Genomic DNA, 22,945 nt, shown 5'->3' on the forward strand with positions numbered 1-22,945 from the left:
CATATTATTCATATTAATGGAATATAATTTCTCATTGTACTCACACGAGTCCATTTTCGGCGTCTCGTGTTGAATGGCGTAACAGACTTCACGATTATCCTGACCGCCGCGGAAACCTTAATTAAATGTCACGTGGTTGTTACTGCTGACCTAGAAGCTGACGAAGCATCTCCTTCTTTCAGACCATTTTGAATTGCAAAAAGAGTCAGACCAATGATTTCAAAAGATATGCCGATATTTACGGGCACTGAAATTGAACTGATGGGCGTTATCGGAAGGTAACTGAAAATAGTAGTCCATGAGTTTCGAACTCAGTACTGCCACATCATATCACGCAGCTCCTGTTGGATGATGTAAGTAGCGTCTGGAAGTACCGGATACACCACCTGGCGGTACATGACGGCTGCAGGATACAAGCATATTCTGGAAAACAAGTAAATATATATATATATTATTGTCACTGGTTTTTAAATTCGTGTTAATTTTCCAAAATTCCAGATGCAAATATAAGACAGCTCCCAATATCCCTCAGTAAACATTAGTGTTGGTAGTAATAAATTACTCGATTCTATACTGAAATATCAATCTGGAGTCAAGCACGTTGGCTCTGAGATCTCTGGCACACGATGAGTACGAGATATTAGAATAATTGAAATATAACAGAAGAATTACCTTCGTATGTTCTCATAAGTCTTTGAGCTCAAAATTAGCAGCTTTTGGATGCACCAGCTACAAAACCACACGGTCCATGACGGCTACTGTTGAAACCTGCAAGGACATGGACATTAAGATGATGACCTTCAAAACCATAAAATGAGGATAGACAAATATAAAGAAGTTCGGTTTAATCTACGTGTTACATTTCCAACACCCAAGGTGTTCGAATGAACCGGCTTCCAGAATCCTGGAGTGAGATTTGGTAAAATATTGTATAATTTCATAGTTAAAGAGCAAACTGACATTTATTATGTTGGCAATGAGAGTTCTGGTTGAAAGTGGGTGGGAAAATTCCAGAACAAATTATGTATAGCAGAAAATAATATCTCAGCTTACTCACATAAATTTCGAGTTCGATGCCGGAACATAATTTCAGGCATGACGTCTGCATCTTCTAGATTGTCCATGGCGGCTTTAAATTAAACCGGCAACACGATACAAAAGCACATTTATATTAAGATGATATTTCGGGAAAGCTAAATAAGAAAGGGAACTCGGATATAAGCTCTTGTTACATTCTCAAGACACCACATTTGAATATAAATCACGTTCCAAAATCCTGCAACGATCTTCAGTGCAGATCGTAATAAAACATTCAAATCAATATATAAACTGCAAGCTGACATGTAGTATTTTGGTTCTGAGAGTCTCCCTTGGTCCCTTTTGGCAGAAGGTCGCAAGTGCACGGATGTAAATATGGATTTTGGCGCCATGTGGACTCCTACGTAGATGCTAACGTCCTGGTAAAATACTCTTTCCATCTCAGATTTGAGAGTTTTACGGCGATGAGGATAATTATGTTCTTATAAGCTTTGGTGACGTGTAGACTTGTTGCTAAATTCCAAAGTTTCTCAGAAACAAACTCTATCAGAATTCAGGACTGAAGATGTGAGAATCGACACATTATCTTTCTGGGAAACGTTGGTGTCATCGACGATCTCACGTGACCATACCTCAAAGCAAATACCATCCTTCTCCTTTACAAACATCAGTTGGTTAATGCTGTTTACGAAAAAAATATTATTTTCGGAATTATACGAAATCCATTAATACACTTTGCGGTTTTAAAATTAGATTTACTGAAAATTGAAGTACATGGTAGATTTAATTGTTTTCAGCGTTGAACGTTTATCAAAACTTATTTTAACGTGGCAATGTACTGCTATTCATTTCATAGGACGTCATTTAACAGTTTATTAACATTAATTACGATGATAGCAAACCAAATTTAAACATAACAGTGTGTTGTTCATTAATATTTACAACTTTTATTTATCAGACTAGAAGACAAAAGATTCTAAATTCATGGTCAACGTTATTTTGATTAGAACATACAAACAGCTTGGTTGAAAGTTATCTCCTAAACACAACACACTCTTTTCTGAAATGCTAGACTAATTATAGAAAAAGCACTCATTAAAAGCAGCTTGGGGGGGAGGGGGGATGCGGGTATTATCTGTCCCGACACTACGCCTCGGCCTTACATCTTCAATCTGCGCGTAAATTGTTATCTCCTGTTGTCACTGTGGTGATTGTGATGATTAAGTTTACCGACGTTTAGGAAGTGATATTGCTACCTCCATCATAACAGCGATGATGGTGGGCCCTTGTGATGACGCAACATCACAAAAGACATTCATAAAACATTCTTCGGTTATGATTATTTGCTCCCAAGTGATTTTGGACCTTACGGGATAACATTTATAAATAACCGTTGCCATGGTAACGCTGCTAAGAGATGTTGGGTCTAATCGGATAATTATTATGATTATTATTGTTTACTACTTTACATTTTTGCCGTCATTCTTAGCGGGCAATTTATTAGTCTTAAAATTTTGTCCGTTATACCCCATAAAATGGCAGGATTCTTCTAAAAGATGAACTTGAAATTACATTGAATAAAGCGATAGCTGTCTACATTTAATGTGTCTTAAAATATGCTTCAGTATACTAAAAATCACGAGAAAGATCTCTAACGATTGTCTGTCGACGGGGAGAGATTCGAACCCGAAACCTATCGAGTAGGACAACTCAATATTTATTTCTTGTATGTTTACTTACCCAACACTCCTGATCTGTGGAACTATCCCTAACAGACTACGTGCGCGATGAGGGACCATTACATCAAAGGAAGACAGTGATTTCTATCTACACCAAGACATTCCAACAGCACCAGGTTCTAGCCAGTGTGCTCAACGGTTAAACGGGTACGGGGTTACTGCGACCTGCTGTAAACATCTGACCAGTAACGAAGTATTACGGAACAGAGAATGACGTCCACACGTTCATAATCCCATGCTCTGACAAAACAGATACGGGTGTAATTTTTCAATATTCGATTTAAAAGAAATTGGATAATAATCATTTTATGCGGAAAAGTTTACAAAGATATGAGAGACTCAAACAAGGAACAGAAATGTGATTAGTCCGTGAAACAATAAACAAGAATAATCTCTTTTAAAATTGACATATTGCAGAGGATATAGAGTCTGGATGTAATGACTCATACAACCCGGATTTAAAGAAATCAGATATTATTCGTTCAAGTATCATGTCGAGTAACAAATATTTCCGAGGAACATATTTCTTCCATCCTCAGGGCTAAAGATTGGTGAGCATTAATGTTACATTCTACAACATTAGGTGTAACTGGGAGGATAATATTAAAATTGTTCTTACGAAAATACTTTTCAAGGTTGCGAAATGGATTAATATAGCTCAGGAAAGACACCAGTGACGGGATTTTGTGAACACTACGCTGAACTTTCCATTCAAGGCGGATAATTTGACTGGCTGAGCCTATTGTTAGCTTCTAACTCCCACCTCAGAAATTCGCAAGACTACCTTTGATGGTCATATCGATGGCAAAGCATGTAAAATTTAAAAAAAAAGTTGTACGGCATCTGGTGTCATTTCAATAAAATAAATTCTTTCTAAAATAATTAATAATGCCATACACGCATACGATAAAAATATAAAATAAAGTCTCACTGATTATTACAGAAATTTGGACATATAATAATAATAATATTTGCTTTAAAGGGTTATTTTGATCTGGGACCATGCACAGCTACTGTATAACTCACAGTCGAACGCACGTATATGTACGATGGTGTCCGACGCTACCAGAAGCTTGCTGGAATATCGGATGGATACCGGCCTTGCAATACGACCTTAAGGTCAAAACGTGGCCCCCATTTCCAAACAACCATTCGCAGTCAATACTCTTCGTTTCTAACACGTACTACTAACATTACACAGACCGATTTTCGTCAAATTCGATATTAACTGTATGTCACTATCTGTTACCTTCCATTGGTACTATCAGCCTTGACCCTCGTTATTAATTTATGTATTAAAAGTACAAAGCCACGATTAAGAATATCCATAAATTTAAACTTGCATGCAACTAGGAAAAAATTTCTGAATGGATTAGGCATTGGACAAGGCAGGTAGCTCCAAAATTGACTTTCGATATTACGCCCGTGCGCACAGACATGTTTAATTTGTTACCATGCACTTGGGCAAACATTACACGGATCCCTAGGGTCAAATCAACAGGTCACGCCGCCATTGTACCAATTCTTTCAAGTACTGCATAAATTTTTGACGGCGTCTCCACGAACAGCGGAGAATTTTATGGAAGTGCATTAAGACGCACTCTTTCAACCAAGGTCAACAGTTCATGACACGAAATAACAGAAAAAGATAATTATTTGTCTGAATTCGATTCTACAAGGAATTTAATCCATGGTTACACGTGATATGAGCAATGCGACAAAGTTGGAGAATGTGTAATATTCCTAAGAATTCCATTCACGCAGTGCATTTATTGAGACTATCTGCTGGTTTCTTCCAGCTTAAAACATGTTTTCAAACACGGCAGCAATTTCTTTCTCGTACTGAACACGTACACGTGTTCAACCTATCAAATGGGACACGAAGTGCTGGAAACAGCAACTTCTTCAAGTTTTGCTATTATTCTCGAGACAATGTTCAATGGCGCAACAAATATTCGAGCTGAGGAACGGCTGGATTTTAGAGCAACCCACACCTGAACGCGGTCCTAAATTCGTCAGAATCTGTCGAGAATCGATGAACCAATTTACTGTAACCTGAGTGTCAACCCATCCTAATCTTCGGAACTTATTAAAAACACAGACAGACAGACAGACAGACAGAGAGAGATGCTTCAACTAAGTTAACAGTCCTATAATATTTCTTGATGATTTAGACAGGCGTAATACTTCGTTTCTCACTCTGTAAGACAATCCGAACTTGAAAACAATTAGGGAAAGAGATTCAAGAAGATTATTTACAAGCGAGTGGGGCGAAGTAATACTGATAAAGAAAAAGGCATGTAAACGGTACATTAAGCCTTCAACAGAGAATACTAAATACCAAGTAGTTCAATTCTGAAAGTTTACTTCAACGTATGTACCAATATGTGTATGTGTCTATACACGAAGAGAAAGGCTTTGACCAGTTAAACGACTGTCAGCTACACGATGACTGCCGTACATGTTTACATCAAGAGAGACGAAGAAACTGGTCTCATACCGCAAGTGTGCGTGTCTATCACCGGACACGCAACGTCTCTGTGATTGTCTGCATTTCCTCCTTTCCCATCAACAATTCTCAAATGATCTGTAACTTTTCCTTTCTGTTTCCAACTCATAAAAGAACTCGATTCCTTACCGTACGTAGGGGGTTTCAAACATTCTTTGATTTTGGCGATATCGGTACCTTCGCGAAATCCCAGTACTCAGACACTACATTACCGTCGAGACATACTAATTTTTAATTTCCCACAGAACACTATCTACGAAAGTCATTATAATTTTTAATCAACCTCGAAATAATACATCACCGTACTCACCCGAGTCCATCGCTCGCTGGTGCCTCATCGTTTCAGACGTCTCGAGCCAGACGACGTCACAGAGCAGCGTCCAGGAGCGAGACGTGGAAAAATCTTCTGGTTCAGAGGTTCACGACGGCGATGAAGAATGATGATATCATAATCACCGTGAATGTGAAGAGGGCTCCGCCAATCACCTCAAAGCAGATATAATGACAAGAATTTATAATTACGTCGCTTCTGTACGTACGCTCTGAAACTCGATCAGTGGGCATTATCTGACAATTTCTCATTGTACTCACCGGAGTCCTTAGTTCCCTGCTGCTGTAATATAATTTTCGGGTTGTCGTGTTAGCGACCTCACGATGTAAGCGGCCGTCATCCTCACCGCTCCATAAACCTCAAGTCTTGAACGAGTGTCACGTGGTTGTTACCACTGACCTAGAAGGAGACGGAATGCGTGGGCAGTATCACAGAACAATGAAAACGTAAAATAGAATATCATCTCAGAATACTTAGTTCAGTGTTGCAACGTCATTTCAGCCATCTTGTCTTGTGTGACGCAGGCCAAGTCACTTTGTATCGGTAACAGCACGCAATATAAGTTTTTCTCTCAACGTACTTTCAGAACTCTCTACTTCAGAGGACGGAATATTTCATGCAACTCACCTTGAATGACTTAAGTAGGCTCGCGTTGTACAGGACGTAGCACCCGAGGACACAAAACAGGACACATGTACTCTCGCATGTGCGTGTCACAGTCCTTGAGAAAAATATATAGACGATCTTATATCACTCCACTTTCTCCATGGAAAAGCGACGTAATTCACCTGTAAAGCCGCCAGACAGAAATGCCGATAAGTCAGGGTCGTTATCTATCCGACCAGGTTAAATCTGTATTCATTATGATAAGGTCAAATCCAGGAGTCAATTATAATAAATATTACAATTTTCATCGATTTGTGCTTACATTACACGTACAGTGAATGGCAAAAGAGGTGGAAATCCACACAATAAGAATTTATTATTATTTTCGCTTCAGATTCCAGGATTAAATTTTCAATGGTGCAAGGGTTTAAGTCGAATAAAATCTAACTCAACGATTTTTGTAATTTCTAGAGAAAATCGGTTAGTATTTTCATTATCACGAATTCGCCTGCATTCTTTAGAGCCTCGTACTACCACCACGAAAGCTTCAACAACTCTTTGGCTGTCGAACAAATCGATAATTAAACCAAACACAAGCTGAGACGTAATATCAAAATGGCTGACTGAAGCCGCAACTTACGTAAAGACTGAACACGTACGCGCTGTACCGGAGCAGGAGACAGACAACCAGAAACAAACTCAACTTGTCCGTAGGAAACAAGTTTCGCGGAGCATGCCGGGAAAGGCAAAGATGAAAAACTCATCCACCGCGTGTCGGCAGAGATGACTAATGGGCAGATAAAATTATACGTCCAGTAATAAAACAGTAGAAGCGAAAATACTACGAGCAGCGAAAACCAATGATTTAATAGAATGAAACCAAATCGCGGGACGGAGGGTCAGCCTCAGGTCGTAAATGGTCGTAGAGAATGAAACGACGCTCGAAAAACGTAAAATAAACGGCAGCGTCCTCTGTGCGGGAACATCGGGACCCACCAAAAGCGCCGTTACCCACAGAGGGCGCAAGTTATTATTTTGCTTTAAGAGGTTTGTTTTAAGTTCCTATGACCACTTAGCGGCTGGGGTTGAGCCCCCCTGTCGTATTATTCCATATCAATTACCGCGCTTTCGTTGCTGGTATTATTTTCGAATTTTGAGTGGTCCTCTTATTATACGTAATCTTACTATGCTCTTGCTATATCCCCTAGACAAGATCTGTTGCCAGGTGGGTTAGTCGAAAGAGTTGAACGACTCGCCTCGCCCATGAGGTCCTGTTTTGCGTAGCGTGCGAGCGCAAAGCCAACGAGTTGGACTCGTCCGACTCGGGCGGTTCGTTGGAACCCGCCACCAGGCGCCCGGCGCCCAGGCCATTGTCCGGAGCCGGGTCCGCGCCACTGCTCGCTCAAGAAACGGCCTGGGCCTCCACCTCCTTTCGTGGGGGTTAGGGCCGTGGGGGGTTTAGGGCCGTGGGGGGTTTAGGGCCGGGGGGGTTAGGGCCGGGGGGTTTGGCCCGGGGGGGGGGTTTGGCCCGGGGGGGGGGGTTTGGCCCGGGGGGGGATGTTAGGGAGGGGATGTTAGGGAGGGGATGTTAGGGAGGGGATGTTAGGGGGGGATGTTAGGGGGGGATGTTAGGGGGGGATGTTAGGGGGGGAGTGTTAGGGGGGGGTGTTAGGGCCGGGGGGTGTTAGGGCCGGGGGGTTTTAGGGCCGGGGGGTTTTAGGGCCGGCGGGGGTTAGGTTACGTTAATTTTTTTTAAATTTCAATTTTTCGAAAATTTTCGAAAAATCGAAAAACGTGGGAAATCGTCCAAAAAGCGCACAAAACCAAAAATTTTTGAAAAATTCTGAATTCAAATTTTTTTTCGAAAATTTCGAAAATATTTAGTTTTCTTCGCGTTTCATGCCATTTACAGCCACTTTTAATTTTTTGAAAATTTCGAAAATTTTTGAAAATTTTAATTTTTTCGAAAATTTTCGAAAAATCGAAAAACGTGGGAAATCGTCCATAAAGCGCAGAAAACCAAAAAATTTTCAAAAATTCTGAATTCAAAATTTTTTTCGAAAATTTCGAAAATCTTTAGTTTTCTTCGCGTTTCATGCCATTTACAGCAACTTTTAATTTTTTGAAAATTTTTGAAAATTTTTCAAAATTTCAATTTTTTCGAAAATTTTCTGAAATTTCGAAAAAAGGGAAATCGTCGAAAATGCTAGGTTAGGTTAGGTTAGGTTAGGTTAGGTAAGGTTAGGTTAGGTTAGGTTAGGATAGGTTAGGTTAGGTTAGGTTAGGTTAGGTTAGGTTAGGTTAGGTTAGGTTAGGTTAGGTTAGGTTAGGTTAGGTTAGGTTAGGTTAGGTTAGGTTAGGTTAGGTTAGGTTAGGTTAGGTTAGGTTAGGTTAGGTTAGGTATGGTTAGGTTAGGTTAGGTTAGGTTAGGTTAGGTTAGGTTAGGTTAGGTTAGGTTAGGTTAGGTTAGGTTAGGTTAGGTTAGGTTAGGTTAGGTTATTTTTTTAAATTTTCAATTTTTCGAAAATTTTCGAAAAATCGAAAAACGTGGGAAATCGTCCAAAAAGCGCACAAAACCAAAAATTTTTGAAAAATTCTGAATTCAAAATTTTTTTCGAAAATTTCGAAAATATTTAGTTTTCTTCGCGTTTCATGCCATTTACAGCCACTTTTAATTTTTTGAAAATTTCGAAAATTTTTGAAAATTTTAATTTTTTCGAAAATTTTCGAAAAATCGAAAAACGTGGGAAATCGTCCATAAAGCGCAGAAAACCAAAAAATTTTCAAAAATTCTGAATTCAAAATTTTTTTCGAAAATTTCGAAAATCTTTAGTTTTCTTCGCGTTTCATGCCATTTACAGCAACTTTTAATTTTTTGAAAATTTTTGAAAATTTTTGAAAATTTCAATTTTTTCGAAAATTTTCTGAAATTTCGAAAAAAGGGAAATCGTCGAAAATGCTAGGTTAGGTTAGGTTAGGTTAGGTTAGGTAAGGTTAGGTTAGGTTAGGTTAGGATAGGTTAGGTTAGGTTAGGTTAGGTTAGGTTAGGTTAGGTTAGGTTAGGTTAGGTTAGGTTAGGTTAGGTTAGGTTAGGTTAGGTTAGGTTAGGTTAGGTTAGGTTAGGTTAGGTTAGGTTAGGTTAGGTTAGGTTAGGTTAGGTTAGGTTAGGTTAGGTTAGGTTAGGTTAGGTTAGGTTAGGTTAGGTTAGGTTAGGTTAGGTTAGGTTAGGTTAGGTTAGGTATGGTTAGGTTAGGTTAGGTTAGGTTAGGTTAGGTTAGGTTAGGTTAGGTTAGGTTAGGTTAGGTTAGGTTAGGTTAGGTTAGGTTAGGTTAGGTTAGGTTAGGTTATTTTTTTAAATTTTCAATTTTTCGAAAATTTTCGAAAAATCAGAAAACGTGGGAAATCGTCCAAAAAGCGCACAAAACCAAAAATTTTTGAAAAATTCTGAATTCAAAATTTTTTTCGAAAATTTCGAAAATATTTAGTTTTCTTCGCGTTTCATGCCATTTACAGCCACTTTTAATTTTTTGAAAATTTTTGAAAATTTTAATTTTTTCGAAAATTTTCGAAAAATCGAAAAACGTGGGAAATCGTCCATAAAGCGCAGAAAACCAAAAAATTTTCAAAAATTCTGAATTTAAAATTTTTTTCGAAAATTTCGAAAATCTTTAGTTTTCTTCGCGTTTCATGCCATTTACAGCAACTTTTAATTTTTTGAAAATTTTTGAAAATTTCAATTTTTTCGAAAATTTTCTGAAATTTCGAAAAAAGGGAAATCGTCGAAAATTCTAGGTTAGTTTAGGTTAGGTTAGGTTAGGTAAGGTTAGGTTAGGTTAGGTTAGGATAGGTTAGGTTAGGTTAGGTTAGGTTAGGTTAGGTTAGGTTAGGTTAGGTTAGGTTAGGTTAGGTTAGGTTAGGTTAGGTTAGGTTAGGTTAGGTTAGGTTAGGTTAGGTTAGGTTAGGTTAGGTTAGGTTAGGTTAGGTTAGGTTAGGTTAGGTTAGGTTAGGTTAGGTTAGGTTAGGTTAGGTATGGTTAGGTTAGGTTAGGTTAGGTTAGGTTAGGTTAGGTTAGGTTAGGTTAGGTTAGGTTATTTTTTTAAATTTTCAATTTTTCGAAAATTTTCGAAAAATCGAAAAACGTGGGAAATCGTCCAAAAAGCCCACAAAACCAAAAATTTTTGAAAAATTCTGAATTCAAAATTTTTTTCGAAAATTTCGAAAATATTTAGTTTTCTTCGCGTTTCATGCCATTTACAGCCACTTTTAATTTTTTGAAAATTTCGAAAATTTTTGAAAATTTTAATTTTTTCGAAAATTTTCGAAAAATCGAAAAACGTGGGAAATCGTCCATAAAGCGCAGAAAACCAAAAAATTTTCAAAAATTCTGAATTCAAAATTTTTTTCGAAAATTTCGAAAATCTTTAGTTTTCTTCGCGTTTCATGCCATTTACAGCAACTTTTAATTTTTTGAAAATTTTTGAAAATTTTTGAAAATTTCAATTTTTTCGAAAATTTTCTGAAATTTCGAAAAAAGGGAAATCGTCGAAAATGCTAGGTTAGGTTAGGTTAGGTTAGGTTAGGTAAGGTTAGGTTAGGTTAGGTTAGGATAGGTTAGGTTAGGTTAGGTTAGGTTAGGTTAGGTTAGGTTAGGTTAGGTTAGGTTAGGTTAGGTTAGGTTAGGTTAGGTTAGGTTAGGTTAGGTTAGGTTAGGTTAGGTTAGGTTAGGTTAGGTTAGGTTAGGTTAGGTTAGGTTAGGTTAGGTTAGGTTAGGTTAGGTTAGGTTAGGTTAGGTTAGGTTAGGTTAGGTTAGGTTAGGTTAGGTATGGTTAGGTTAGGTTAGGTTAGGTTAGGTTAGGTTAGGTTAGGTTAGGTTAGGTTAGGTTAGGTTAGGTTAGGTTAGGTTAGGTTATTTTTTTAAATTTTCAATTTTTCGAAAATTTTCGAAAAATCGAAAAACGTGGGAAATCGTCCAAAAAGCGCACCAAACCAAAAATTTTTGAAAAATTCTGAATTCAAAATTTTTTTCGAAAATTTCGAAAATATTTAGTTTTCTTCGCGTTTCATGCCATTTACAGCCACTTTTAATTTTTTGAAAATTTCGAAAATTTTTGAAAATTTTAATTTTTTCGAAAATTTTCGAAAAATCGAAAAACGTGGGAAATCGTCCATAAAGCGCAGAAAACCAAAAAATTTTCAAAAATTCTGAATTTAAAATTTTTTTCGAAAATTTCGAAAATCTTTAGTTTTCTTCGCGTTTCATGCCATTTACAGCAACTTTTAATTTTTTGAAAATTTTTGAAAATTTCAATTTTTTCGAAAATTTTCTGAAATTTCGAAAAAAGGGAAATCGTCGAAAATTCTAGGTTAGTTTAGGTTAGGTTAGGTTAGGTAAGGTTAGGTTAGGTTAGGTTAGGATAGGTTAGGTTAGGTTAGGTTAGGTTAGGTTAGGTTAGGTTAGGTTAGGTTAGGTTAGGTTAGGTTAGGTTAGGTTAGGTTAGGTTAGGTTAGGTTAGGTTAGGTTAGGTTAGGTTAGGTTAGGTTAGGTTAGGTTAGGTTAGGTTAGGTTAGGTTAGGTTAGGTTAGGTTAGGTTAGGTATGGTTAGGTTAGGTTAGGTTAGGTTAGGTTAGGTTAGGTTAGGTTAGGTTAGGTTAGGTTAGGTTATTTTTTTAAATTTTCAATTTTTCGAAAATTTTCGAAAAATCGAAAAACGTGGGAAATCGTCCAAAAAGCGCACAAAACCAAAAATTTTTGAAAAATTCTGAATTCAAAATTTTTTTCGAAAATTTCGAAAATATTTAGTTTTCTTCGCGTTTCATGCCATTTACAGCCACTTTTAATTTTTTGAAAATTTCGAAAATTTTTGAAAATTTTAATTTTTTCGAAAATTTTCGAAAAATCGAAAAACGTGGGAAATCGTCCATAAAGCGCAGAAAACCAAATAATTTTCAAAAATTCTGAATTCAAAATTTTTTTCGAAAATTTCGAAAATCTTTAGTTTTCTTCGCGTTTCATGCCATTTACAGCAACTTTTAATTTTTTGAAAATTTTTGAAAATTTTTGAAAATTTCAATTTTTTCGAAAATTTTCTGAAATTTCGAAAAAAGGGAAATCGTCGAAAATGCTAGGTTAGGTTAGGTTAGGTTAGGTAAGGTTAGGTTAGGTTAGGTTAGGATAGGTTAGGTTAGGTTAGGTTAGGTTAGGTTAGGTTAGGTTAGGTTAGGTTAGGTTAGGTTAGGTTAGGTTAGGTTAGGTTAGGTTAGGTTAGGTTAGGTTAGGTTAGGTTAGGTTAGGTTAGGTTAGGTTAGGTTAGGTTAGGTTAGGTTAGGTTAGGTTAGGTTAGGGTAGGTTAGGTTAGGTTAGGTTAGGTTAGGTTAGGTTAGGTTAGGTTAGGTTAGGTTAGGTTAGGTTAGGTTAGGTTAGGTTAGGTTAGGTTAGGTTAGGTCAGGTTAGGTTAGGTTAGGTTAGGTTAGGTTAGGTTAGGTTAGGTTAGGTTAGGTTAGGTATGGTTAGGTTAGGTTAGGTTAGGTTAGGTTAGGTTAGGTTAGGTTAGGTTAGGTTAGGTTAGGTTAGGTTAGGTTAGGTTAGGTTAGGTTATTTTTTTAAATTTTCAATTTTTCGAAAATTTTCGAAAAATCGAAAAACGTGGGAAATCGTCCAAAAAGCGCACAAAACCAAAAATTTTTGAAAAATTCTGAATTCAAAATTTTTTTCGAAAATTTCGAAAATATTTAGTTTTCTTCGCGTTTCATGCCATTTACAGCCACTTTTAATTTTTTGAAAATTTCGAAAATTTTTGAAAATTTTAATTTTTTCGAAAATTTTCGAAAAATCGAAAAACGTGGGAAATCGTCCATAAAGCGCAGAAAACCAAAAAATTTTCAAAAATTCTGAATTCAAAATTTTTTTCGAAAATTTCGTAAATCTTTAGTTTTCTTCGCGTTTCATGCCATTTACAGCAACTTTTAATTTTTTGAAAATTTTTGAAAATTTTTGAAAATTTCAATTTTTTCGAAAATTTTCTGAAATTTCGAAAAAAGGGAAATCGTCGAAAATGCTAGGTTAGGTTAGGTTAGGTTAGGTTAGGTAAGGTTAGGTTAGGTTAGGTTAGGATAGGTTAGGTTAGGTTAGGTTAGGTTAGGTTAGGTTAGGTTAGGTTAGGTTACGTTAGGTTAGGTTAGGTTAGGTTAGGTTAGGTTAGGTTAGGTTAGGTTAGGTTAGGTTAGGTTAGGTTAGGTTAGGTTAGGTTAGGTTAGGTTAGGTTAGGTTAGGTTAGGTTAGGTTAGGTTAGGTTAGGTTAGGTTAGGTTAGGTTAGGTTAGGTTAGGTTAGGTTAGGTTAGGTTAGGTTAGGTTAGGTTAGGTTAGGTTAGGTTAGGTTAGGTTAGGTTAGGTTAGGTTAGGTTAGGTTAGGTTAGGTTAGGTTAGGTTAGGTTAGGTTAGGTTAGGTTAGGTTAGGTTAGGTTAGGTTAGGTTAGGTTAGGTTAGGTTAGGTTAGGTTAGGTTAGGTATGGTTAGGTTAGGTTAGGTTAGGTTAGGTTAGGTTAGGTTAGGTTAGGTTAGGTTAGGTTAGGTTAGGTTAGGTTATTTTTTTAAATTTTCAATTTTTCGAAAATTTTCGAAAAATCGAAAAACGTGGGAAATCGTCCAAAAAGCGCACAAAACCAAAAATTTTTGAAAAATTCTGAATTCAAAATTTTTTTCGAAAATTTCGAAAATATTTAGTTTTCTTCGCGTTTCATGCCATTTACAGCCACTTTTAATTTTTTGAAAATTTCGAAAATTTTTGAAAATTTTAATTTTTTCGAAAATTTTCGAAAAATCGAAAAACGTGGGAAATCGTCCATAAAGCGCAGAAAACCAAAAAATTTTCAAAAATTCTGAATTCAAAATTTTTTTCGAAAATTTCGAAAATCTTTAGTTTTCTTCGCGTTTCATGCCATTTACAGCAACTTTTAATTTTTTGAAAATTTTTGAAAATTTTTGAAAATTTCAATTTTTTCGAAAATTTTCCGAAATTTCGAAAAAAGGGAAATCGTCGAAAATGCTAGGTTAGGTTAGGTTAGGTTAGGTTAGGTAAGGTTAGGTTAGGTTAGGTTAGGATAGGTTAGGTTAGGTTAGGTTAGGTTAGGTTAGGTTAGGTTAGGTTAGGTTAGGTTAGGTTAGGTTAGGTTAGGTTAGGTTAGGTTAGGTTAGGTTAGGTTAGGTTAGGTTAGGTTAGGTTAGGTTAGGTTAGGTTAGGTTAGGTTAGGTTAGGTTAGGTTAGGTTAGGTTAGGTTAGGTTAGGTTAGGTTAGGTTAGGTTAGGTTAGGTTAGGTTAGGTTAGGTTAGGTTAAGTTAGGTTAGGTTAGGTTAGGTTAGGTTAGGTTAGGTTAGGTTAGGTTAGGTTAGGTTAGGTTAGGTTATTTTTTTAAATTTTCAATTTTTCGAAAATTTTCGAAAAATCGAAAAACGTGGGAAATCGTCCAAAAAGCGCACAAAACCAAAAATTTTTGAAAAATTCTGAATTCAAAATTTTTTTCGAAAATTTCGAAAATATTTAGTTTTCTTCGCGTTTCATGCCATTTACAGCCACTTTTAATTTTTTGAAAATTTCGAAAATTTTTGAAAATTTTAATTTTTTCGAAAATTTTCGAAAAATCGAAAAACGTGGGAAATCGTCCATAAAGCGCAGAAAACCAAAAAATTTTCAAAAATTCTGAATTTAAAATTTTTTTCGAAAATTTCGAAAATCTTTAGTTTTCTTCGCGTTTCATGCCATTTACAGCAACTTTTAATTTTTTGAAAATTTTTGAAAATTTCAATTTTTTCGAAAATTTTCTGAAATTTCGAAAAAAGGGAAATCGTCGAAAATTCTAGGTTAGTTTAGGTTAGGTTAGGTTAGGTAAGGTTAGGTTAGGTTAGGTTAGGATAGGTTAGGTTAGGTTAGGTTAGGTTAGGTTAGGTTAGGTTAGGTTAGGTTAGGTTAGGTTAGGTTAGGTTAGGTTAGGTTAGGTTAGGTTAGGTTAGGTTAGGTTAGGTTAGGTTAGGTTAGGTTAGGTTAGGTTAGGTTAGGTTAGGTTAGGTATGGTTAGGTTAGGTTAGGTTAGGTTAGGTTAGGTTAGGTTAGGTTAGGTTAGGTTAGGTTATTTTTTTAAATTTTCAATTTTTCGAAAATTTTCGAAAAATCGAAAAACGTGGGAAATCGTCCAAAAAGCCCACAAAACCAAAAATTTTTGAAAAATTCTGAATTCAAAATTTTTTTCGAAAATTTCGAAAATATTTAGTTTTCTTCGCGTTTCATGCCATTTACAGCCACTTTTAATTTTTTGAAAATTTCGAAAATTTTTGAAAATTTTAATTTTTTCGAAAATTTTCGAAAAATCGAAAAACGTGGGAAATCGTCCATAAAGCGCAGAAAACCAAAAAATTTTCAAAAATTCTGAATTCAAAATTTTTTTCGAAAATTTCGAAAATCTTTAGTTTTCTTCGCGTTTCATGCCATTTACAGCAACTTTTAATTTTTTGAAAATTTTTGAAAATTTTTGAAAATTTCAATTTTTTCGAAAATTTTCTGAAATTTCGAAAAAAGGGAAATCGTCGAAAATGCTAGGTTAGGTTAGGTTAGGTTAGGTTAGGTAAGGTTAGGTTAGGTTAGGTTAGGATAGGTTAGGTTAGGTTAGGTTAGGTTAGGTTAGGTTAGGTTAGGTTAGGTTAGGTTAGGTTAGGTTAGGTTAGGTTAGGTTAGGTTAGGTTAGGTTAGGTTAGGTTAGGTTAGGTTAGGTTAGGTTAGGTTAGGTTAGGTTAGGTTAGGTTAGGTTAGGTTAGGTTAGGTTAGGTTAGGTTAGGTTAGGTTAGGTTAGGTTAGGTTAGGTTAGGTATGGTTAGGTTAGGTTAGGTTAGGTTAGGTTAGGTTAGGTTAGGTTAGGTTAGGTTAGGTTAGGTTAGGTTAGGTTAGGTTAGGTTATTTTTTTAAATTTTCAATTTTTCGAAAATTTTCGAAAAATCGAAAAACGTGGGAAATCGTCCAAAAAGCGCACCAAACCAAAAATTTTTGAAAAATTCTGAATTCAAAATTTTTTTCGAAAATTTCGAAAATATTTAGTTTTCTTCGCGTTTCATGCCATTTACAGCCACTTTTAATTTTTTGAAAATTTCGAAAATTTTTGAAAATTTTAATTTTTTCGAAAATTTTCGAAAAATCGAAAAACGTGGGAAATCGTCCATAAAGCGCAGAAAACCAAAAAATTTTCAAAAATTCTGAATTTAAAATTTTTTTCGAAAATTTCGAAAATCTTTAGTTTTCTTCGCGTTTCATGCCATTTACAGCAACTTTTAATTTTTTGAAAATTTTTGAAAATTTCAATTTTTTCGAAAATTTTCTGAAATTTCGAAAAAAGGGAAATCGTCGAAAATTCTAGGTTAGTTTAGGTTAGGTTAGGTTAGGTAAGGTTAGGTTAGGTTAGGTTAGGATAGGTTAGGTTAGGTTAGGTTAGGTTAGGTTAGGTTAGGTTAGGTTAGGTTAGGTTAGGTTAGGTTAGGTTAGGTTAGGTTAGGTTAGGTTAGGTTAGGTTAGGTTAGGTTAGGTTAGGTTAGGTTAGGTTAGGTTAGGTTAGGTTAGGTTAGGTTAGGTATGGTTAGGTTAGGTTAGGTTAGGTTAGGTTAGGTTAGGTTAGGTTAGGTTAGGTTAGGTTAGGTTATTTTTTTAAATTTTCAATTTTTCGAAAATTTTCGAAAAATCGAAAAACGTGGGAAATCGTCCAAAAAGCGCACAAAACCAAAAATTTTTGAAAAATTCTGAATTCAAAATTTTTTTCGAAAATTTCGAAAATATTTAGTTTTCTTCGCGTTTCATGCCATTTACAGCCACTTTTAATTTTTTGAAAATTTCGAAAATTTTTGAAAATTTTAATTTTTTCGAAAATTTTCGAAAAAATCGAAAAACGTGGGAAATCGTCCATAAAGCGCAGAAAACCAAATAATTTTCAAAAATTCTGAATTCAAAATTTTTTTCGAAAATTTCGTAAATCTTTAGTTTTCTTCGCGTTTCATGCCATTTACAGCAACTTTTAATTTTTTGAAAATTTTTGAAAATTTTTGAAAATTTCAATTTTTTCGAAAATTTTCTGAAATTTCGAAAAAAGGGAAATCGTCGAAAATGCTAGGTTAGGTTAGGTTAGGTTAGGTAAGGTTAGGTTAGGTTAGGTTAGGATAGGTTAGGTTAGGTTAGGTTAGGTTAGGTTAGGTTAGGTTAGGTTAGGTTAGGTTAGGTTAGGTTAGGTTAGGTTAGGTTAGGTTAGGTTAGGTTAGGTTAGGTTAGGTTAGGTTAGGTTAGGTTAGGTTAGGTTAGGTTAGGTTAGGTTAGGGTAGGGTAGGTTAGGTTAGGTTAGGTTAGGTTAGGTTAGGTTAGGTTAGGTTAGGTTAGGTTAGGTTAGGTTAGGTTAGGTTAGGTTAGGTTAGGTTAGGTTAGGTCAGGTTAGGTTAGGTTAGGTTAGGTTAGGTTAGGTTAGGTTAGGTTAGGTTAGGTTAGGTATGGTTAGGTTAGGTTAGGTTAGGTTAGGTTAGGTTAGGTTAGGTTAGGTTAGGTTAGGTTAGGTTAGGTTAGGTTAGGTTAGGTTAGGTTATTTTTTTAAATTTTCAATTTTTCGAAAATTTTCGAAAAATCGAAAAACGTGGGAAATCGTCCAAAAAGCGCACAAAACCAAAAATTTTTGAAAAATTCTGAATTCAAAATTTTTTTCGAAAATTTCGAAAATATTTAGTTTTCTTCGCGTTTCATGCCATTTACAGCCACTTTTAATTTTTTGAAAATTTCGAAAATTTTTGAAAATTTTAATTTTTTCGAAAATTTTCGAAAAATCGAAAAACGTGGGAAATCGTCCATAAAGCGCAGAAAACCAAAAAATTTTCAAAAATTCTGAATTCAAAATTTTTTTCGAAAATTTCGTAAATCTTTAGTTTTCTTCGCGTTTCATGCCATTTACAGCAACTTTTAATTTTTTGAAAATTTTTGAAAATTTTTGAAAATTTCAATTTTTTCGAAAATTTTCTGAAATTTCGAAAAAAGGGAAATCGTCGAAAATGCTAGGTTAGGTTAGGTTAGGTTAGGTTAGGTAAGGTTAGGTTAGGTTAGGTTAGGATAGGTTAGGTTAGGTTAGGTTAGGTTAGGTTAGGTTAGGTTAGGTTAGGTTACGTTAGGTTAGGTTAGGTTAGGTTAGGTTAGGTTAGGTTAGGTTAGGTTAGGTTAGGTTAGGTTAGGTTAGGTTAGGTTAGGTTAGGTTAGGTTAGGTTAGGTTAGGTTAGGTTAGGTTAGGTTAGGTTAGGTTAGGTTAGGTTAGGTTAGGTTAGGTTAGGTTAGGTTAGGTTAGGTTAGGTTAGGTTAGGTTAGGTTAGGTTAGGTTAGGTTAGGTTAGGTTAGGTTAGGTTAGGTTAGGTTAGGTTAGGTTAGGTTAGGTTAGGTTAGGTTAGGTTAGGTTAGGTTAGGTTAGGTTAGGTTAGGTTAGGTTAGGTTAGGTTAGGTTAGGTTAGGTATGGTTAGGTTAGGTTAGGTTAGGTTAGGTTAGGTTAGGTTAGGTTAGGTTAGGTTAGGTTAGGTTAGGTTAGGTTAGGTTATTTTTTTAAATTTTCAATTTTTCGAAAATTTTCGAAAAATCGAAAAACGTGGGAAATCGTCCAAAAAGCGCACAAAACCAAAAATTTTTGAAAAATTCTGAATTCAAAATTTTTTTCGAAAATTTCGAAAATATTTAGTTTTCTTCGCGTTTCATGCCATTTACAGCCACTTTTAATTTTTTGAAAATTTCGAAAATTTTTGAAAATTTTAATTTTTTCGAAAATTTTCGAAAAATCGAAAAACGTGGGAAATCGTCCATAAAGCGCAGAAAACCAAAAAATTTTCAAAAATTCTGAATTCAAAATTTTTTTCGAAAATTTCGAAAATCTTTAGTTTTCTTCGCGTTTCATGCCATTTACAGCAACTTTTAATTTTTTGAAAATTTTTGAAAATTTTTGAAAATTTCAATTTTTTCGAAAATTTTCTGAAATTTCGAAAAAAGGGAAATCGTCGAAAATGCTAGGTTAGGTTAGGTTAGGTTAGGTTAGGTAAGGTTAGGTTAGGTTAGGTTAGGATAGGTTAGGTTAGGTTAGGTTAGGTTAGGTTAGGTTAGGTTAGGTTAGGTTAGGTTAGGTTAGGTTAGGTTAGGTTAGGTTAGGTTAGGTTAGGTTAGGTTAGGTTAGGTTAGGTTAGGTTAGGTTAGGTTAGGTTAGGTTAGGTTAGGTTAGGTTAGGTTAGGTTAGGTTAGGTTAGGTTAGGTTAGGTTAGGTTAGGTTAGGTTAGGTTAGGTATGGTTAGGTTAGGTTAGGTTAGGTTAGGTTAGGTTAGGTTAGGTTAGGTTAGGTTAGGTTAGGTTAGGTTAGGTTAGGTTAGGTTAGGTTAGGTTATTTTTTTAAATTTTCAATTTTTCGAAAATTTTCGAAAAATCAGAAAACGTGGGAAATCGTCCAAAAAGCGCACAAAACCAAAAATTTTTGAAAAATTCTGAATTCAAAATTTTTTTCGAAAATTTCGAAAATATTTAGTTTTCTTCGCGTTTCATGCCATTTACAGCCACTTTTAATTTTTTGAAAATTTTTGAAAATTTTAATTTTTTCGAAAATTTTCGAAAAATCGAAAAACGTGGGAAATCGTCCATAAAGCGCAGAAAACCAAAAAATTTTCAAAAATTCTGAATTTAAAATTTTTTTCGAAAATTTCGAAAATCTTAAGTTTTCTTCGCGTTTCATGCCATTTACAGCAACTTTTAATTTTTTGAAAATTTTTGAAAATTTCAATTTTTTCGAAAATTTTCTGAAATTTCGAAAAAAGGGAAATCGTCGAAAATTCTAGGTTAGTTTAGGTTAGGTTAGGTTAGGTAAGGTTAGGTTAGGTTAGGTTAGGATAGGTTAGGTTAGGTTAGGTTAGGTTAGGTTAGGTTAGGTTAGGTTAGGTTAGGTTAGGTTAGGTTAGGTTAGGTTAGGTTAGGTTAGGTTAGGTTAGGTTAGGTTAGGTTAGGTTAGGTTAGGTTAGGTTAGGTTAGGTTAGGTTAGGTTAGGTTAGGTTAGGTTAGGTTAGGTTAGGTATGGTTAGGTTAGGTTAGGTTAGGTTAGGTTAGGTTAGGTTAGGTTAGGTTAGGTTAGGTTATTTTTTTAAATTTTCAATTTTTCGAAAATTTTCGAAAAATCGAAAAACGTGGGAAATCGTCCAAAAAGCCCACAAAACCAAAAATTTTTGAAAAATTCTGAATTCAAAATTTTTTTCGAAAATTTCGAAAATATTTAGTTTTCTTCGCGTTTCATGCCATTTACAGCCACTTTTAATTTTTTGAAAATTTCGAAAATTTTTGAAAATTTTAATTTTTTCGAAAATTTTCGAAAAATCGAAAAACGTGGGAAATCGTCCATAAAGCGCAGAAAACCAAAAAATTTTCAAAAATTCTGAATTCAAAATTTTTTTCGAAAATTTCGAAAATCTTTAGTTTTCTTCGCGTTTCATGCCATTTACAGCAACTTTTAATTTTTTGAAAATTTTTGAAAATTTTTGAAAATTTCAATTTTTTCGAAAATTTTCTGAAATTTCGAAAAAAGGGAAATCGTCGAAAATGCTAGGTTAGGTTAGGTTAGGTTAGGTTAGGTAAGGTTAGGTTAGGTTAGGTTAGGATAGGTTAGGTTAGGTTAGGTTAGGTTAGGTTAGGTTAGGTTAGGTTAGGTTAGGTTAGGTTAGGTTAGGTTAGGTTAGGTTAGGTTAGGTTAGGTTAGGTTAGGTTAGGTTAGGTTAGGTTAGGTTAGGTTAGGTTAGGTTAGGTTAGGTTAGGTTAGGTTAGGTTAGGTTAGGTTAGGTTAGGTTAGGTTAGGTTAGGTTAGGTTAGGTTAGGTTAGGTATGGTTAGGTTAGGTTAGGTTAGGTTAGGTTAGGTTAGGTTAGGTTAGGTTAGGTTAGGTTAGGTTAGGTTAGGTTAGGTTAGGTTATTTTTTTAAATTTTCAATTTTTCGAAAATTTTCGAAAAATCGAAAAACGTGGGAAATCGTCCAAAAAGCGCACCAAACCAAAAATTTTTGAAAAATTCTGAATTCAAAATTTTTTTCGAAAATTTCGAAAATATTTAGTTTTCTTCGCGTTTCATGCCATTTACAGCCACTTTTAATTTTTTGAAAATTTCGAAAATTTTTGAAAATTTTAATTTTTTCGAAAATTTTCGAAAAATCGAAAAACGTGGGAAATCGTCCATAAAGCGCAGAAAACCAAAAAATTTTCAAAAATTCTGAATTTAAAATTTTTTTCGAAAATTTCGAAAATCTTTAGTTTTCTTCGCGTTTCATGCCATTTACAGCAACTTTTAATTTTTTGAAAATTTTTGAAAATTTCAATTTTTTCGAAAATTTTCTGAAATTTCGAAAAAAGGGAAATCGTCGAAAATTCTAGGTTAGTTTAGGTTAGGTTAGGTTAGGTAAGGTTAGGTTAGGTTAGGTTAGGATAGGTTAGGTTAGGTTAGGTTAGGTTAGGTTAGGTTAGGTTAGGTTAGGTTAGGTTAGGTTAGGTTAGGTTAGGTTAGGTTAGGTTAGGTTAGGTTAGGTTAGGTTAGGTTAGGTTAGGTTAGGTTAGGTTAGGTTAGGTTAGGTTAGGTTAGGTTAGGTTAGGTTAGGTATGGTTAGGTTAGGTTAGGTTAGGTTAGGTTAGGTTAGGTTAGGTTAGGTTAGGTTATTTTTTTAAATTTTCAATTTTTCGAAAATTTTCGAAAAATCGAAAAACGTGGGAAATCGTCCAAAAAGCGCACAAAACCAAAAATTTTTTAAAAATTCTGAATTCAAAATTTTTTTCGAAAATTTCGAAAATATTTAGTTTTCTTCGCGTTTCATGCCATTTACAGCCACTTTTAATTTTTTGAAAATTTCGAAAATTTTTGAAAATTTTAATTTTTTCGAAAATTTTCGAAAAATCGAAAAACGTGGGAAATCGTCCATAAAGCGCAGAAAACCAAATAATTTTCAAAAATTCTGAATTCAAAATTTTTTTCGAAAATTTCGAAAATCTTTAGTTTTCTTCGCGTTTCATGCCATTTACAGCAACTTTTAATTTTTTGAAAATTTTTGAAAATTTTTGAAAATTTCAATTTTTTCGAAAATTTTCTGAAATTTCGAAAAAAGGGAAATCGTCGAAAATGCTAGGTTAGGTTAGGTTAGGTTAGGTAAGGTTAGGTTAGGTTAGGTTAGGATAGGTTAGGTTAGGTTAGGTTAGGTTAGGTTAGGTTAGGTTAGGTTAGGTTAGGTTAGGTTAGGTTAGGTTAGGTTAGGTTAGGTTAGGTTAGGTTAGGTTAGGTTAGGTTAGGTTAGGTTAGGTTAGGTTAGGTTAGGTTAGGTTAGGTTAGGTTAGGTTAGGGTAGGTTAGGTTAGGTTAGGTTAGGTTAGGTTAGGTTAGGTTAGGTTAGGTTAGGTTAGGTTAGGTTAGGTTAGGTTAGGTTAGGTTAGGTTAGGTTAGGTCAGGTTAGGTTAGGTTAGGTTAGGTTAGGTTAGGTTAGGTTAGGTTAGGTTAGGTTAGGTATGGTTAGGTTAGGTTAGGTTAGGTTAGGTTAGGTTAGGTTAGGTTAGGTTAGGTTAGGTTAGGTTAGGTTAGGTTAGGTTAGGTTAGGTTATTTTTTTAAATTTTCAATTTTTCGAAAATTTTCGAAAAATCGAAAAACGTGGGAAATCGTCCAAAAAGCGCACAAAACCAAAAA

General features: G+C 34.8%; 2 long non-coding RNA genes across 6 annotated transcripts in view; one reads left to right on the forward strand and one right to left on the reverse strand.

Moving 5' to 3' along the window:
* The window catches only part of LOC147872842 (uncharacterized), a 14,974-nt gene extending 8,012 nt beyond the window's left edge, over positions 1-6,962 (reverse strand). For 2 of the 5 annotated variants that reach the window (XR_015536973.1, XR_015536972.1), the window contains exons 1-6: positions 6,864-6,962; positions 6,245-6,405; positions 5,878-6,016; positions 5,597-5,772; positions 673-768; positions 45-423 (exon numbers count right to left, since the gene is read on the reverse strand). This is a non-coding gene — a long non-coding RNA (uncharacterized LOC147872842). Of the gene's footprint in view, positions 1-44; positions 424-672; positions 769-1,057; positions 1,130-5,596; positions 5,773-5,877; positions 6,017-6,244; positions 6,406-6,545; positions 6,838-6,863 lie in introns of those variants that run through there. The other 3 variants (XR_015536976.1, XR_015536974.1, XR_015536975.1) reach the window with 3 other exon arrangements.
* The window catches only part of LOC147872835 (uncharacterized), a 180,936-nt gene that overhangs the window by 118,567 nt on the left and 39,424 nt on the right, over positions 1-22,945 (forward strand). The gene's annotated exons all lie outside the window — the stretch shown is intronic.

Source organism: Zootermopsis nevadensis, unplaced genomic scaffold (genome assembly GCF_977971745.1).
Source record: "Zootermopsis nevadensis isolate Lab colony 2312 unplaced genomic scaffold, Znev_1.0 Znev_ptg000024l, whole genome shotgun sequence".
NCBI lineage: Eukaryota > Metazoa > Arthropoda > Insecta > Blattodea > Termopsidae > Zootermopsis > Zootermopsis nevadensis.